Below are 17,335 nucleotides of genomic sequence, written 5' to 3'. Positions count from 1 at the left end.
TTCTTGGGATAGTGATGTTTTGGCTGTTTGAGGACCACCCTTTAAGTTGTGCTCTTATATCATGCATCCTAAATGAGGGGGCTGGTATTATGCTCATTAAAGAGTGAAACTAGTACAAAAAGTTAGTTTTGGACAGAAGAAATAAATCAGTTCTCCAAGCTTCTGCTATCACCAGTCTCTTTGTTACTACTATTGCTGCCTGACTGGATTTTTACACTGGTGAGGTAGGTGTGTGTAATGTTCCCTTCTGCTAGATTTTGGGACTTATTGGGGTAAAACCAAATTGTCCAAGTTAAAATATAATAATGAGCTAAACTGTTGTTTTTAAGGGAGTTTGGGATAGCTATGGTTAGTAAGAACATCTATAACTGGCTAAAAAAATGCTTAAACCCTCTGCATTTTTATGCACATCCTTCATATGCTTGGTATTTGGTACCTGCATCCTGTCAGTGTTTTCTAAATGCAGATGAAAAAGGAGTCTTTCAAATAGAGTTTCTCTCTGAACAGAATAGCTGGGTTGTGTAGGTGCAAGCCAGCAGATGAGCAGCAGGAGCACTGTGGTTGAACCTTTAAAACCTTTCACCTGAGTAATGTCTACAGGTTGGCCATTGCTAGTGATGTGTAAGGTTCCCCTCCCAGGCCCATCTATGGAGTTTATCCATCACAGGTTGTGGAGATTTGGACTCTTTATCTGAAATACTTGTGATCTTTTTATCTTCTTGTCTTTAGAAGCTGCCTATGTAAGAAACTGGTGTGCTGAACAAAAGGGCATCTGTCACATGCCTTTGCCCAGGTGTTAGCACTGATTCTTTTCTATTGATGGCAAATTTACTGCTAAGCTGTGCTGAATTTGTCAGTCCTACCAGCTGAATAAGAAGATGCAGCTGTACAGGGCAGATTTGGCTACTTGATGGATAGATTAGTTTTTATCTCCTGCACTTGGCTGGAACAAGTCTGAATGTACCATTCCCTCCCAGACTGGATGTGTAGTTCTGCTGCCTGCCCTAAGGAGAACAATGGCTCCCACTGGATGCTTTGTCCTATTTTTTTCCACTCTCTAGCTGCAACATCCTTTTAATAAACCAGCTCCCAGCCAAGTACAGTCTTTCCCCAGCACTTTCTAATTCTTTAAAATAGCAGAAAATTTATTCTGTTCTCCTGGGTTTTTAAGTCCATGTTTTAAAATTTGAATGGAGTAAGCAGAGTATCCTCTGCTGTGATACAGCCAAAAAAGAGGATATATTCTATTTTCTAAAAGGAACAAGCTTAACAGTTTAAATGATTGGGGGGGTAGGACATGACACCCAAACCCATAGTAGTTATTAAAGGGAAAAGTTTATGGGCAGTAACTATGGATGAAACAAAGATTTTCTGACTTTTCCACATAAGTGCTTCGCTTTCTTTCTCCTTTACTTTTACCATTATTTATATTTATTTGTTTTGCAGTCTAGTGGACTCAGAGGATAAATTCTTTTATGTGCTTGGTGCTATAGAAGAAACATGTTAAAACATAACTCCTGATTTATATGTAGTGTAGGGAAGACAAACAAGCAGAAAACGGCAGCGTTGGCATTACAGATGGCTAAATGAGGACCAGTGGCGATAAGCAACAAGCCTGGGGTTGTAGGAGGAGTCGGTGTCAGAGGCTGAAATTAGACCTTGGATTTTCATGCCATAGCTCAATAGGTCTGTGGGGTTTTGGCTTTTTTTTTCTAAGATATCTTTGCTTTTCTTTCCCTGCCACTTCCTTTGTTCATGGTTTTTTTCCAATTTGTCCATTCTTCTTTGTCTTCTTCAGGGTGCCAGAAAAGAACTGAAACCCCATCAAATAATATAAGTAGTTTCCCTGGGATGGCCTAATGAATATGTGATGAAATAATCTAAGTAGACATTTAGTCTCCTAGAATTTCACAGTCTGAATGACAAAATTCCTTCCTCACCCCACCCCACCCCCCCCCCCCATGTGCAGGAGTCCAAAACTTTTAAATCATTATGTGGTAAATTTACCCCCACCCACCTATTGCTTTTGCTCCCACTTTTCCTTTTTTTCTGTTAATGAGTCATGATATGTAATTACCTTCTGTCTTTTCTGCATTTAGTGAATATGCCAGCACAGAATGATTTAAGAAAATAAAGAAGGCTTAAAAAAAAAGAGATGAGGAAACAAGCAAGCATCCAGGACTGCTTTGGCTCCCACTCACCATTCTTGCTCTTGCCAAGTGTAATGAATATCGCTTTTTCTCTATGGCACTCTGAAGCAGGATTAAGTAAACTTATATCTATATTATTACGTTTTAATGAATGTTTGTGTATTAGCATGGTGGGTTTTTTTTAGTGCGTTATCTTTACTGGGCACTTAGGAAGGTGGTGAAATTCAAATAATCTGATTTCTCCCTGAAACACTCTGTCTTTACATCTATTATTCAGGCTTGCAATGTATGCTAGTGCAAAATATCCTGTGTGAAATAAGCAGAGGCTGCAGCATACCGTGGGAAGGGCTGACTGTGGGCTGTGGCATGCTTTTATCATGGCCCCCTCTACAAGAGCTGATTTCAGTTCTGGAAGAACTGGGTTATCTTAGACCCCCTAAACCTCAACCTCAGTTGGGGAAGTGCACATCAAAGTAAAGGCACCTCAGAAGTGCCCTACTTGCCAGATGCCTGTCTTTAAAGTGCTTTTGCTGTGGCAGCATGTCCTGAAGAGAGAGATGTTTAGGGCTGCTTAATAAATAGTGGGAACCAGAAGTTCATTGTCACTTTAGGAATTTGTTTTTAAGGATTGTTACTTCTTACTGACGTGGGGAAGAATGTGAAAGCCAGCTCTCTCAGCCACTGAATAATAAATGACTGCATAGCAGAAATTCAATAGGGCTTTTTTTCCATGAGTAAAATGGCAAAGAAAATAACCATTTCTTTGGGATAACTCATCCATTCATGGATAGCTTCTTCTGGTAAATAAATATCTTGCCACCTGCAACTCCACTCCTAAAGCTGTTGTGTAATTTCCAGTGTTTTCTGATGGCTTCTGAAATGAGTTTTAAGACGCTTGTTGTTTAAAGTAAACAAAAAGAAAGTAAAGAAAAAACTTACATCAAAGATATCAACAATTCTCCTCTCTCTGCATGTTTCCCCTGAATATGGAGTTGGCAAACTCTCAAATCACTTTATCATGTTTGAACTTGGAAAAATGTATGATAATACCAGCTGAGCTAATATTTAAAGAGCTCTTCACTTCAGAATTTTATTGTCTCTTTCTCAGTTCTTCTAGTCTTCTGACAGGCATGGTGGTGGGGCTGCGAATGGCTGAGGCAACTGAAAAGGGAGGCAAAAAGATGTTTGCACCTGAACCTGGATCAACTGGGTCTGAAACAGCCCCTTCAGAATTTCTTGGAGATTAAATTTAGTGCAGTAGTCTTGAAGACTGCTTAGTAGCCAAGTCTCAAGCAGAGTACCATGTACTCTGGCTTTCCCTGCCAGCTCTCCACTTCTGCAGGATCCTCTGGTGTCTACAGGAGCCTGGTTGAGTCCTTGGAGATGTGGTGCACCAGTAGCTGTGACAGTGCACTGGAGTTCTCAGTATCTGGTTAGAATGAAAAGATCCCCCTTGCACAGATAAAACTGTAAACTCGGAGCTTTGTATTTCATCCACCCCAGTGCTTTGGGGTCTTGTTTGTGTGTGTCATGGTGGTAACTTCATCTAGTTGCAGATTTCTGACAGGCTCAAGGAAAGATGGGAAGTGGCACTTTGACATTAAGTGATGTGCAGTAAGAGGGGTTATCAGCACGTTAGTGACATTTTATTTTAGACCATTATTTACAGCTTCCTTACTGTCCTCCTATGTGACTTGAATTGATTTGAATTTCCCACCCATTAGGAAGAATTGGTGGGAAAGAATAATTCTGAGGATCTTGGAGGTCCTTAAGGGCCTTAAACATTTAAGGCCTGCTTTGAAAATGCTCTAAGGCTTTGCAGTGCGTGAGTAGCAAGTGTTGTCTTGTGGCTTTGGTGGGCTTTTACCTGGTTTTACCCTACTTGCCACTGCGCCATAGAGGCAAATCAGGCTTTGGCAAGTGATCTCTGAAGGCATTTCTCCAAAATGCTTAGAGGTTTATATATCCTTAAAATCAAGTGGGCCGGAAAGATAAGGAGGTTTTGGCTTTCCTGTCTGACCCTGGGAAGTCCTGGGTATTAACTCCCTCAGTATGTCAAGTAATGAATATGTTGGCATGGCTTTAGGATGCTTGACCCTTATCAGACCCAAGCCATAGGGTTGGTATTTCTGGGTCTAAAGTCAATGGATACTTAGCGGTTAGCTTGGTCATCTGTAGGTGAGGTTCTCCTTACAACTATTCTATACTTTAATCCCAATTTGTGGGAGTGAAACTGTGGCAACCTTAAGTGTATAATTTCCTTCCTATTACGTTATTTCTTCCAGTACAGGAGGTACCCAGTGTTTGTCATTTAGGAGTGTCATATCATTACATTGCATATTGCAGTGTAATGATGTGAAATGATTAAATGACAAAATGCCAGTTCACTGCCAAAAATCTTAAGTAGTATACTTTTATTCGCAGATGGGAAAGCTATTATTAATTTCAGTATAGGCTTTGCCAGATGAAATAACATAAGCAGACTAAAAGGGAGGTGGGTTTAATCCTTTTTCTAATTTGAACATGAGTAGTAGGAGTTATGTCCACCTCTAGTCCTCATTTCAGAGCATATGTCCTGTGCCAGTGGTATATTGCCTACATCAACCTAGTCTACTGTCAAAAAATGACAGCAGATATCAAGAGAAGAACAGGCTGGCATTTATGAGGGGGAAATACTCAGCTTCAAAGAATGCCGTGTTAAGCAGTGTAAGCTGTTTTGTTCAATATTGTTTCTTAGTATTCAAAAATGCTTCTTTCTAGATTAAAGATAATATAAGTATGGCAACAAAATTAGATGAGTGTGCCTATGGTTTCAAAAAAGGTTGATGGGACCAAAGACAGCATGGATAAGTAGAGCAGGTGCTTAGAATTTGAAATTACTATATCCAAGGTGAAAACAAAATTTGGAGGGCTTAATGTGTATAAGGCAGGAGGAACTGGAAAACTTCATCCTAGTGTGCTGAAATAACTAGCATGAAACTGTAGAATTCTAACAGCAAGGATTTTCATCTAATCATTTTGGGGCTGCCAAGCTGTGTGTATGGGCCTGTTTTCCTATTTAATGGTATTCTAATCTTCCTACTTTTTTGTAGGAATACCTTGCTCAATAAGGCGAGGGTCTAGGATAGGCAGATCAGCCAAAGGTTCAAAGTGAAATGTTCAGGTTTCTTTAAAAGTGGAAACACAAGGGGGAGCAAGGGGAGAGAAGTTTGCATCAAAAATGGGAATTCCTGTCTTGTAAGGACAGTATTATTTGAGTATTATGTAAATCTGTGTAGTGAAAAACGTTGGGTACCATTGGGTGTAACAAAATGAAATAAGTGAGAACTAAACCGTGTGGAAATTTCTGGTGGGCCTCAAGAGGTCATCTAGCTTGTTTTCCTGCTGGAGACCAGTAATGAGTGGTGTCCCTCAGGAACTGGTGTTGGGACCGGTCTTGTTTAACATCTTTGTTGCTGACATGGACAGTGGGATTGAGTGCGTCCTCAGCAAGTCTGCCAATGACACCAAGCTGTGTGGTTCGGTTGATACCCTGCAGGGAAGGAATGCCATCCAGAGGGACCTTGACACACTTGTGAGGTGGGCTGATGCCAACCTGATGAAGTTTAACCATGCCAAGTGCAAGGTCCTGCACCTGGGTGGGAGCAATCCCAGGCACAGCTACAGGTTGGGCAGAGAAGAGATTCAGAGCAGCCCTGCGGAGAAGGACTTGGGGATGTTGGTTGATGAGAAAATGAACATGAGCTGGCTTTAGTGCGTGCTCACAGCACAGAAAGCCAACCGTATCCTGGGCTGCATCAAGAGGAGCGTGACCAGCAGGTCGAAGGAGGTGATCCTGCCCCTCTGCTCTCGTGAGACCTCGCTTGGAGCATTGTGTGTAGTTCTGGTGTCCTCAACATAAAAAGGACATGGAACTGTTGGAACAAGTCCAGAAGAGGCCACTGGGATGATCAGGGGCTGGAGCACCTCCTGTATGAAGACAGGCTGAGAAAGTTGGGGCTGTTCAGCCTGGAGAAGAGAAGGCTGCATGGAGACCTCATAGCAGCCTTCTAGTATCTGAAGGGGGGCTATAGGGATGCTGGGGAGGGTCTGTTCATTAGGGACTGTAGTGATAGGACAAGGGGTAATGGGTTCAAACTTAAACAGGGGAAGTTTAGATTGGATGTAAGGAAGAAGTTCTTTACTGTGAGGGTGGTGAGGCCCTGGAATGGGTTGCCCAGGGAGGTTGTGAATGCTCCATCCCTGGCAGTGTTCAAGGACAGGTTGGACAGAGCCTTGGGTGGCATGGTTTAGTGTGAGGTGTCCCTGCCCATGGCAGGGGATTGGAACTGGATGATCTGAAGGTCCTTTCCAACCCTAACTGTTCTATGATTCTAATGCAAAGGTAATTGTGGAATATTCATGTCTGGCTTTCAGCTTTTTGAGGAACTCTTTGGATCTTACCTCTGAATAATATTGCTCTGATAGTCCCTCCAGGTTTACTTCAAGCTGAGTCTCTAGGGTGAAGTATCAGTAGATGAGTGAAAACAAATTCTGAATGGATGGTCATTGGCAGAGAAGCACGCTTCTCTACCTGGGTCACACAAACACATCTTGGTTGCAAAGGCACACCATTAGGCCGGTTTCTCTTCTGACTTTTGCCTGAGGGGAAGATTACTGATTGATACACAGGTTAAAGCTGACCCAGTGACACTGTTTGTGTGCCTACAGCTACACATATGTTTGTGCTTTGTTGTACTGGGGCCTTAGCCAGCAAGTCCTGTATAATGCTTTTCATGATATAGATAAGATTCTTGTAAAGTAAAACTTAATAAACACAAAGGATTTCTGCCTGTTCTCTACTAAAATTCTGATTGTTACATTTTGCACTCTTATTTTGATTTTGCTTTGTTGGTGTAATCTGTGCTCAAGGTGAAAGGGCAAAAATCAGGCAAACGGTCTGCATTTATATCTTATTAGGTTTCACTGACACATTGCAAGTCACTTATCTATTACAAAAAGTAAGGTAACAGAAACCATCCCAAAACAGTAATAACTTTATGGATTTATAAACAATAGTAGCATGTTTGCCAAGATGGCTAGTAACTGTTTGGACCTGTCTTCTTAGCCTGTCATTTTTATTTTTTTTTTAAGAAAAGAAAACACAAGAGACAAGTTTCCACTCCTAGCACATTGGCAGAAATACAGAAACCCCATTCTTAATGTGATGGGACTCATAAATGGACAACTATTCAACTAATAAAACTGTCAAAAGCACTCATTGTACATGCGGCTAAAAGGTTAGATGTTTGAAAGGCATTGCCATGCCAAATATACAGCTATATAGACTGACTTCCCATTAATTTATTTATCTAATAGGTGCAATACAGCACATGTGATGGACTTGATTTTCAGTTGCCCTTCTCTAGGTTTAAGCATAAGAACTCAATGACAACCCTTACTTTTGTTGTTGAGTCTCTTTTCCCATGGCTCCCCAGTGTAGAAAATATTTTCTGAAGGCCAAATTCAGTCCTAGATCCTGATCTTACCAATATGGTTTCAAACCACTAGATCTCTAAAATTCAATGGTTCACACTCACAGGTTTACATTATACACAAATGGTAGGTGAGGATAAGTGATGCTGCAGTCCAGGACCACAGGCACATATTTCCAGATGCAGTGATGAGTTCCACATGCTGACCCATCCCAGGTACCCAAGCAGCCTCTGCTTCTGCAGCTAGTCTGTCATTTGATCCAGATTGTCACACTGTATAGAAATGCTTGGGTCTTTGATAGGAAAAAGCTGCTGCTAATTTCAGTGAAGTGATCTAGCACTGAGCTGAGAATATGCTCCCTTGTCTGTTCTGGGATTTGCTTCTGATAAGTGCCTGCCTCTCTCAGTTCACTTTCCATCATACAAGAATAGAAAGTGTTCAATAACTTAAAGAATCAAAGTATGAAGGATGAGAGAGAACCATTAATTTCTCTTGCCTCTTTTTGGTAGAAATGAATGACACTGACTTAAAGAAAATGGGATGTATCTATCCCTGCCATAATTCTGCTGGTTCTAGTAGCTGTAGAGCAGAAGCAAAGCAGTCTTCCTGCCATTAAGGACTAAGTGGTAATAAATGGCTTAACCATAGTTAGCCTTGCTTTCCTCCCTGATACTGAAAAGTCAGTGTGACATTTTACAGTCTATTTCACTGTAAAACTCAAGAGGGAAAGAAGTAAGACTATTCCTACCAACTTCTGTATGTTATGACCAGTAGACTGTTACGGTGAGAAGGAAAAAGAAAGAGGAAACAAATCCCTCTCCCAGACAGCCTGGCAAAGTGATACTGTATTCCAGATAATCCCATTCTGATCCAGGAAGACACCTGCAGTCACTTTCACCTATAGTTTAGTGAAATCATTGCCATACAGCTGAGTTTTTCTGCCATCAAATTAAAAACGATACTTTATTTTGAAATAGTGTTGGTTCTTGTTCTGTTTGCTTTGGGATTATTTTGTTTGGTTTGTTTCTGGTTTAGGTTTCGGGGTGTTTCTGCTTTTTTGTGACAAACTTTAGAGAAAAAATTGTGTTTTCTGCATACTCATTTTCGCTGTAAAATAAGTGTAAAACTCATTTTACCTGGAGCTTATGTCAGCTGAGCAATCACTCACTAGCTTACAATATTCTTAAAGTATTAGGTGAGTTGGGTTATAGATGACTCGAAACAGCAGATTTGTATGTTTTGCTGCTACTTAATGGCCTTAATATACAAGAATTAGATTTCAGTGGATTTTTTTTTTGGTACTGATGTCTCTGGCCATAGTAGGGAAACAATATCCTGGAAAAATACTTTACAGAAGGATGATGTTCTTCCTTCTCTTCAACAGAATGTGCAGGTCTTGAGTTACGATTCAATTATTTTTCTCTAAGATATATACTTTCATTATCACTTAAGAGTAACTTTGAGCTGAAGTTTTCAGTTAGCTGGTGGGTGGGAGCCCTCGCTCCTTGTTCTTCCTCTCTGTACTGATCTAGCAGCAGAGGAGGACAGAAGCCAGGGCTGTCTCATGGAACCAGCAACCAGTCACCTTTCTGCTTGCTTGGATTTTAGCGCCAGATGGGTCAGAAGCCTGTGCTAGCCATGAGCTATGGAGCACATACATGCCTCATGTCTGTTGTTACACTTAATGCCTCTTCCACTGTATTTTGTGTTAGTCTATGCACAGTACTGCTCTTTCCTAGCATTTTTTTGATTATTAGTTCATCTTAGGGAAAGGTAACAAATGGAACTATAACATTCAAAGAGCTAGACAGAGTTTTATTAAAATAAGTATTTTTATAGTAATAACTTTCTGTGCGTGTGTATATAGTTACTGGGGTGTTGATCTGCTTTTTAAAAACATACATATTTATGGGGGTCTGAGAGCTCGCATCCCTAAAAGCAATGCTCAACTTAAAGCAATGCATTATATTTGAACACTGTATGTTTGACAATACATTTCATGCCTCATTTCCTGCCAGTTGTGAGCTCTAGTAAACACAAAGAGCAAATTCACATTTTTCATGTCAAAAAGCCCTACAGTTTGTTCCCTCTAGGATATCACTAGTTAAATAGATTCCTGTAAGGACATACTCTGTTCACACTATAATCTGTTGTGACACTAAATCTTAATCCGTCTTCAAATTTCTATTGTTTTTGTATGAAAAGATTATTTCTAAAATATTTTATATCTCACATTCATTTTCTTTGCTAAGAATTAATTGCATAAGCAGTGGGTATCTGACCACTATTAAGTCTTCTATCGTAACCCAAAATTAAGAATTTAATGTGGATTATTCATAACATCTATCCAGTTAATTCAAAGTAATTTTTCTTTGCACTAGGCAGAATTTACACTTTCTTGAAATGAGCTTTACCTCCTCATGAGACTTTGAAAAGAAGTCAACTTGGGCTGTCCTAAAGGCTTTGGCACACCTATGTCACTACTCTGCTGCAGAGATGAAGGGTTTTATTCTATGTCATCCATAGGTTTCATCCTGCTCTTTCATAGGTGCATGTGACTGCATAAAGGAGGAAAATGAATTGGAGCTCTTTGGCCCTACAAATGGTAAATGGATGCGTGGCCCCGCTACTTAATATAGGTAGGTAGAGAATTCTGTTCTTGTAGCATTTTACACAGACTTGTCATACAAGAGAGTTACTGTGGAAGGCTGGAAGAGTGAAGAATAAGACCTCATATTTCAAGGCTCTGTCTTGTTATTTTAAATTAGCTCAGCAAGGAGCTGTCTGAAGTTTTCTGGCAGTCATAATAAGCTTCTGTGAGAAAGACCTATGATGCTGGAATACCTGGGTTTATATCATGATTGCTCCTCATTAGTACAGAATCGCTCAGGTTAGAGGGCACCTTGGGAGGTCTCTCATCTAACCCCCTGTTTAAAGACAGGAGAAATACTGAGTTCACACCAGCGTTCTCAGGGCTTCTCTCAGTTGGGTCTTCAAATCTTCCAGGGATGGAGATGCCATGACTCTCTGGGCAGAGTATTTCAGTGCTTGATTGTCCTCGCTGAGGAAGAAAGTTTTTCTTGTATCCATACAGAAAATCCTGTTTCGGTCTCTTTCTTGTTCTCTTACTGTCTCACCTCAACAAAGAGGCTGGGTCCCTCTGTTCTGCAACTGCTTTGTGGAGTGTTGGAGAGCTGCTGTTATATCAAGATGTATCAATACTAGCGCTAGGTAAGATGTAAGATGCCTGGAGCCATCAGGTTAATCTCTCGCTACTGCATGATGTGGGGTAACAGTAAGAGGAGCAGGCGTGTTTGAAAGTTGGATTGTTGGATCCCGAATCTAGACAGGACTGGCCACATACATATAGACTGAAAACTAATGTCTGTCTTAAATTGAATAGTGGAACTGGGAAATGCTGTTTATCTTCTTGAAACTTGGAATAGCATTCAACAAAAACGAACCTCATTAGCTTAAGAAGGTGTAACAAACTCCTTCAAATTATTTAATGTGAAGCTGAGCAAGAATTGAATTTATTGGCAAAACAGCAATATTGGTTTAAATGCTGGATCTCTAATATTTTGAAAGTGTGCATTCAGACTGTTTATTCGTGGGACTTGAAAAGCCTCTAACAAATCAGTTTGAAGTAGGCTGCACAGAATGGCAAAATCCTCTTTCAGAAAAGAAATAACTGTAGCTGTATGCAGGCCACAGAAGTCTTTGTTTAAAGCACATTGCTGATTTTTGGATTTTTTTTTTTTACATAAATGCAAGCTAGGATAAAACACATAGCTAAGCAAAAAAGGACCTCTTGGAGTCAGATATTTGTGAATAAAGTGTCGGCTCTAGAAAGGTAATACAAATGATATACAGTTGCTTTGTAGTCGTTGGCTCTTTAATTGAGCAGACTGATGTGTTTCGAGCATAATGGATCTTTGGAACAGACTGAGAATGAGGTGCTGTTATTTTGTTTCTCTGAGCCACACATTTGAAGTGCAGGTGAATATAAACCATTTAAGAAATAATTGGTCTGACCTAGCATTGGTGTAGCCATTTTGGCAGCAGTAAAAGAGGTGTTACTCAGGTGACAGAAGACAATGAGACAGAGATATATAACAATATTTGCTCAGTCTAAAAAAAGTCAGCCTAATGAGAAAAGGAAGAAAAAAGCTACAAAAAAAGTCCTGTCCTTTTTGGTTCTACTTACAGCCTCTGCACATTCTTCTGCTTCATTAGCCAAATTTCAATACCTTTCCATCTTTCCTGATTGTTCTTTAAAAACAATCCCCCCAGTTTAATTTATCATTTCTATCCTTGCTAGTAAAATCCTTATCCATGACCTAGGCAGCTCAAACCTGGATCACTGCGACTTCCCAGTTTTCCTTGTGCCAGTTCCCTTCTCTTCATGTACCTCTATAAAAACACAACCAATTTCATTTCACGATTTGGCTTGTCTATGACACCCTTTCCTTCAACGAACCCACCAGTATTTACATTAAATACTATAAAACTGTTTTACTACTTAAAAAATGTTGTGAGTTCCCTGGGAAAAAGTTCTTTCTGCAGAGCAGGCGGTTGCTATTAACATTTTAAAATCAAAAGGTCACACCCAGGTGAATAAAGGTGATCTATGGATATTGAGAACCTAGCTCCACGTAATTCTATATGGGCTTTAAAAGGTATTGTGGAGTTATTATTTAATGTGTTCTCTGTACTGCTGCACATGCAAGCAGCTTCATATAGGCTTTTATCCCTGGTCTGAGTGGTGTGTTCTGGTGACATAAGGAAAGGGTGAAACAGAAGTTCTCAGTCTCTCAAAATCTAGTGAGAATGGGACTTACCAGGAAAGGATGTAGATCTTGGAGACCTTAAGTCAGGTGCATTTATGAAGGAGGAAACTGGCAGGAAAAAGTTCCAGTGTGTCAAGTTGTGAGTAATATTCATATTTGTCACAGCAGAGGTCACTGGCTCAACAACAGAAAGAGTTGCATGAAGCAGTGTAAATGATCTTGGTTCCTCCTCATCAGACAATACCTTTTTAGAAACCTGACATGCATGCAGCAGTGCAGTGACTGTGGGGAGTACACCTTCAGACAAGATGCAATCAGAGAAGGTGCAGTTACAAAGTGGTTCTTGCTGATAATTTTACCTGTGGCATCTTCTGCTGATGGACATGGAGATCTTTAAAAGGACAGACAATGGATTGTTTTGGAATCCACCTAGAAGGGCTCTGTAATAATTCTACTTGGAGAAATGCTTATTAGGTCCAGGTTGATACACGTAGAATTTCAGGGTCACAGAGGCTCAGACTCCTGCCTAATGATTGCTTCATCTAGTCATTTAATGCTCCATTGGAGTCACTTGGTTAAGTATGAAGTTGGTTTATCAACCCTAGTTGTATTCTTTCCTGGATGACATTTTAAAACACAACAGCCTTCAAAATGTTTGTCTTTTGAACTGTATGTTTGTATGGTATTCTCTGGGAAGCTTAGTGGCTCAGCTGCTTCAGTGTGGCTGGCCAAATTCACCCCTCAGCAAGTGAATGATAGGGTCCTTAGTGTGTGCGCTTAGACACAAACGGTCTAATAGGATGTTACAAGACCTTTTACTTACCTGTTTTGCTGTCTTACTGGAAGTATGCTTATGAGGGTTATGAAAGTGGAACATGACTTTTAAGAACGAGAGTGAAACTTTACAGACTTGATGTAGATTACTGCTTGAAAAACTTCAAGTCTTTAAAGAATCCTTGGGAGTAGATGTAATTGTGCTTTGATACAAGTCAGTGTTTGTGCCGACAAGCAGAGTCTTGACCGTAGCCAAGCAGATTCTCAGGAGAACATCAACTTATGTTGATGTTTTTGAGATCAAGCTTTCATCTGGGGTTTCTGCACACATGTAAATGGGTGCATTTGAATATTTTTTTACTAGATGTCTAATGGACATGGGTGCACAGTTGCTCCTGGATTGCCTGATTATGGGAGAGACATGATGAGCACAGAAGGCTCCTCTTAGATGGTAAACACAACTGTGGCATGGTAAAAGATTTGCCACTACAAAGTGAAGAACTGTCATTGCCACACAGGAACATTAGTTAGTCCCATTTACACTACTCTCCTTGATCCCGTTAAAGGGCAGTTTGAATAGCAAGCTGTCATTATTTGGATTCTTTCAATGTTTTGTGTTAATCTAAAAGCAGCACCAAGAGGTGGCATTTAAAATCCTTTCACTCACATTTTTAGGATGCTGTAATACAGAGTTGCTTCCTAATATGTTCAAGGTCTATTAAATAAATGCACTGAAGTATTCCTCTTCCTTCTGATACGGGCTTGTCAAGCTAATCTAATTTCAGTGTCTGCACTTAGAAGGTGTACTATTTTCTCCTTTCAGTGATTTCAAAAAATTAATAATTAAAGTTTCCTATTTTTGCTTAATAATTAGTGCAAATTACTGCACTTTTCTTCCTTTGTGTTTTACAATATTATGGTAATCATTGCTATGTGTACCTGTATGCATGACACATTGAAAACATTTTTGTCAAATCAGTTGAAGAAATTGCTGAGCCAGTACAACCTCGGGTTAGAGAACTTTGTAGGCTAAATTTACTAATAAATCCTGGCATGACGCTTATTGCAAGGATGCCAGCCTGTCAATGGCTTAATCATGGAGCATAATCCTGATATCTCTTTATTGTACTGTGGAAAATGATTGTTCGTGACTGACTGGAGTGTGAGCTTGCTCATTTCCAAAATAAGCTTCCTTCCTGGGTTTGTAAAAAGGAATGGTGCTTGTTTACATGCTGCTTCTGTAAGGGGCTGAGCTGCTGTACATGAAAGCATTTGGCATCTCTTAGGAAGGCTCAGCAAGGTCCAAGCCTGACCCTCCTGTATAGACACGATAATCAAAGGTTGATATTTGTCTGAGGTAGGAAGCTCTCTTTATGTGTTTTGGATTTTTAACTCACCTCTGTAAAAAATACAGCACTGAAAATATCCCCCCTTCCTCCTCGAGAGAATACTAATGGATGGATGCTTTGCCTTCCCTTTCCTCCAAGCTCTGGGTTTGTGATGCATTTATCTCTTAGAAGTAAATAAGTTCTGCCTCTTCAGAAAATATCACAGTTCATTTCCTTAATTCCTGTGGAAGGTAGGACAGTTAGTCAAGACAGTTGGCTCAAGTAATCAGTGCTGAGGGTTTTCACTTCTGGAATGGTCGGTAAGAAAGGACTAACCAACAGAGAAATCTCCTCATGTACGAAATTTGATGGGACTCATGCTCATATGTTAGCCTTTGCTTTGCAGTACAGAGCAGGGCCACTGCAGTGCTTTTTCCCCACTTAAATTGTGATTCAACACTTAGTACACAGACCCTGAGCTTCCTCTGAAGAGCGGCTGCTCTGGGTGCTGCTCTGGGTGGGTATGTGGGAGAAGGGCTCTGTGCAGCACCACAGGGGCTCGGTCAAGCACAAGCAGGAGGCTTAGAACAGTTTGGTTGTCTTGAAAATAGAATCCAGCCACAGCCTGGGGTTTAGTTTTCCTTGCTGGGATTGAGTGGTGCTTGATGTGCACCATTCACTGGGGGTGAGGTAGTGCTGCTTTGTGCTCAGTCGCTTGCCTCTGATTAAAAAGAATAGAAAGAAACAAGCTTGCACAAGTTGCTTTACACACTTTGGTAAGGTGACTTTCCACTAATATATACTTGACGAATGCCTAACATTCAAAATCATTTAAAATATTGTAACACACTAATAGATATGACTGCTTACAGCCTTTAAATTTACTCTTTTTTTGCTTGTGAGTTTTCAGATACTTACTCTTTGTGAATATAGTCAAGCTATAAAATCCTAAAGCTGGCTACTGACGTTGAACATTATATTCTCTGTTTTTCAAATGGACCTGTGCAGTCAGGAAAGCTTCTGCAGAGAAAATGTATCAACTCAGGTTGGTCAATTTGTGGTTATTGAGTGACTATGTGTAAACACTGTTTATAAACTATTAATGAAATTCACAGGAGAACTAAGTGTAATGGCAGGTCAGGGAAGAAAAGGTGGGAGGAGAATGGGTCTGAGTATGTAAACTTTCTTTTAAGGTGGCATTTATTAAAATCAGTATCAGTGATAAATCAGGATACAACACAGCTGCCCTTTTAAATCACTTCCTATGAAAATTAGACCTGACTTGAGTTGCTGGAGATAAGTGATGAGAATTTAGCCCATGCTGACCCCCTGCAGCTTGATGTTTTTTCCTTGTTTATTTTAGCTTTCCTGACACCTTGATCAGTTGCTACTTTGGTACTAATGGGTTTCTGAAAGAAAACTTTATCAGATGGGTGGTGGATGAAACAAATCAGCTCCTGCTTCTGAAATTTGTGCGCATGGATCTTGGAGATCCTTCTATTCGAGATGCTCTAGTTTATTCATAAAAATAGATGTTCTAAGTATGTGGATTTGTGGTGTAATCGCCCTACAAAGTTGATCAAAATATTTACAGGCTTTGGTGGAGTGAATCAGTGGAGTGAAACTTAGCCTGGATATTTAGGGAAATTTACTGGGGAAAACTCTTGAAAAATTATGGCTTTGCGTGAGTACGCTCAGTTAATCCCTTCGTATTTCTCTTCTTGCATAAGAGCTGCAAATCAGTGAAAATGTAATGGCAGTAAACTTTCTTTTCCTATTAAAAAACCTAATTTTGTTTAGACGCTCTCTTTACAGTGTTTCTCAGCCTCTATTTGGAGTCTTAAGTAATACTGATGTAACGATGAGTTTTCATAGCAACAGTGTACTAGGTATGAACAAAATCTGTTACTGGATATAAGATTAGAACACTTTCTAGAAAGGGCAGAAATTTCAGAAGTGGTTTTGTAGTAAGTGTTGAGACAGAAGTGTTTCTGCTTCAATGGTTTAGTCTTCTGTAGGAATAACCTTCAGTAAACTGCTCCATAAATGCCTTTTTTCTAGGAAGTGCAGTTGAGCTCTCTGCTTCCCCCTTCTGATGCTCACAGCAAGTAAGGACAGGCTGGTTGGAAGTGGGAGGGGACATTTGTGTTTATTCTTTTCCTAAAAGCACTGGTTCCCAGGGCAAGAGTTCTGGCTACTTTCATCAGTGGCGAGTTGCTGGCTACCAGGTTTGCCACCCCTCCCAGGCCAGGGGGATGCGACAGGTACTCCATTGGTCTGGATATTTTTGTATGCATGTACAGTTCATTAAAAGTCTTCAGCAGAATTAAGTGTTTGTATTGTCATATTGTCTAGGAGCACAGATGGTCTTGCTATTAAAGCTCAAGACTGAGAGCCAGGTGGTCTCAGTACTACTTCCAAGCTCTGCCACAAACTTGACATGTGGCTCTGGGCAAATCAGTTGAACACTCTGTGCTTCTGTTTTCCCACTGGTACAGTAGGTACAGTGATTACCTGCCTGATATACAGTATTTTGTGATTTAGTGCCTTATGAAGTATTTGGAGTCTTCAGTTGCAAGCTGATGCAGAACTGCTGAGCTTTGTTGATGTAATATAGAGATTAGGAAGAGAAATTCCCTTATCTTTTTTCCTTAAATCTGACAATTATGTCAGAATCTCCAAAGTCACAGCTGTCTTGAATTAGAAAAGGCAGCAAGTAGGAAAATAATCTATATGTAAAACTTCCAAGGTAGTCAGTTTATCTCTGTTCCCATAAAATCAGGAGGAATCTTGCCTTAAAAGCAGCCCCAGTGTTTTG

General features: G+C 40.2%; 1 long non-coding RNA gene across 6 annotated transcripts in view; it reads left to right on the top strand.

Annotated features, from left to right (window-relative positions):
* The window catches only part of LOC134161274 (uncharacterized), a 206,723-nt gene that overhangs the window by 27,817 nt on the left and 161,571 nt on the right, over nt 1-17,335 (top strand). For 5 of the 6 annotated variants that reach the window (XR_009963922.1, XR_009963919.1, XR_009963923.1 and 2 more), the window contains exon 3: nt 10,152-10,264. This is a non-coding gene — a long non-coding RNA (uncharacterized LOC134161274). The remainder of the gene's footprint in view (nt 1-10,151; nt 10,265-17,335) is intronic. The other variant, XR_009963924.1, reaches the window with a different exon arrangement.

Source organism: Pezoporus occidentalis, unplaced genomic scaffold (genome assembly GCF_034315485.1).
Source record: "Pezoporus occidentalis ecotype Australia unplaced genomic scaffold, CSIRO_AGI_Poc_V1 ctg171, whole genome shotgun sequence".
NCBI lineage: Eukaryota > Metazoa > Chordata > Aves > Psittaciformes > Psittacidae > Pezoporus > Pezoporus occidentalis.
Note: the sequence above shows the minus strand (reverse complement) of the source record. Positions and strands in the feature narration are given on the sequence as shown.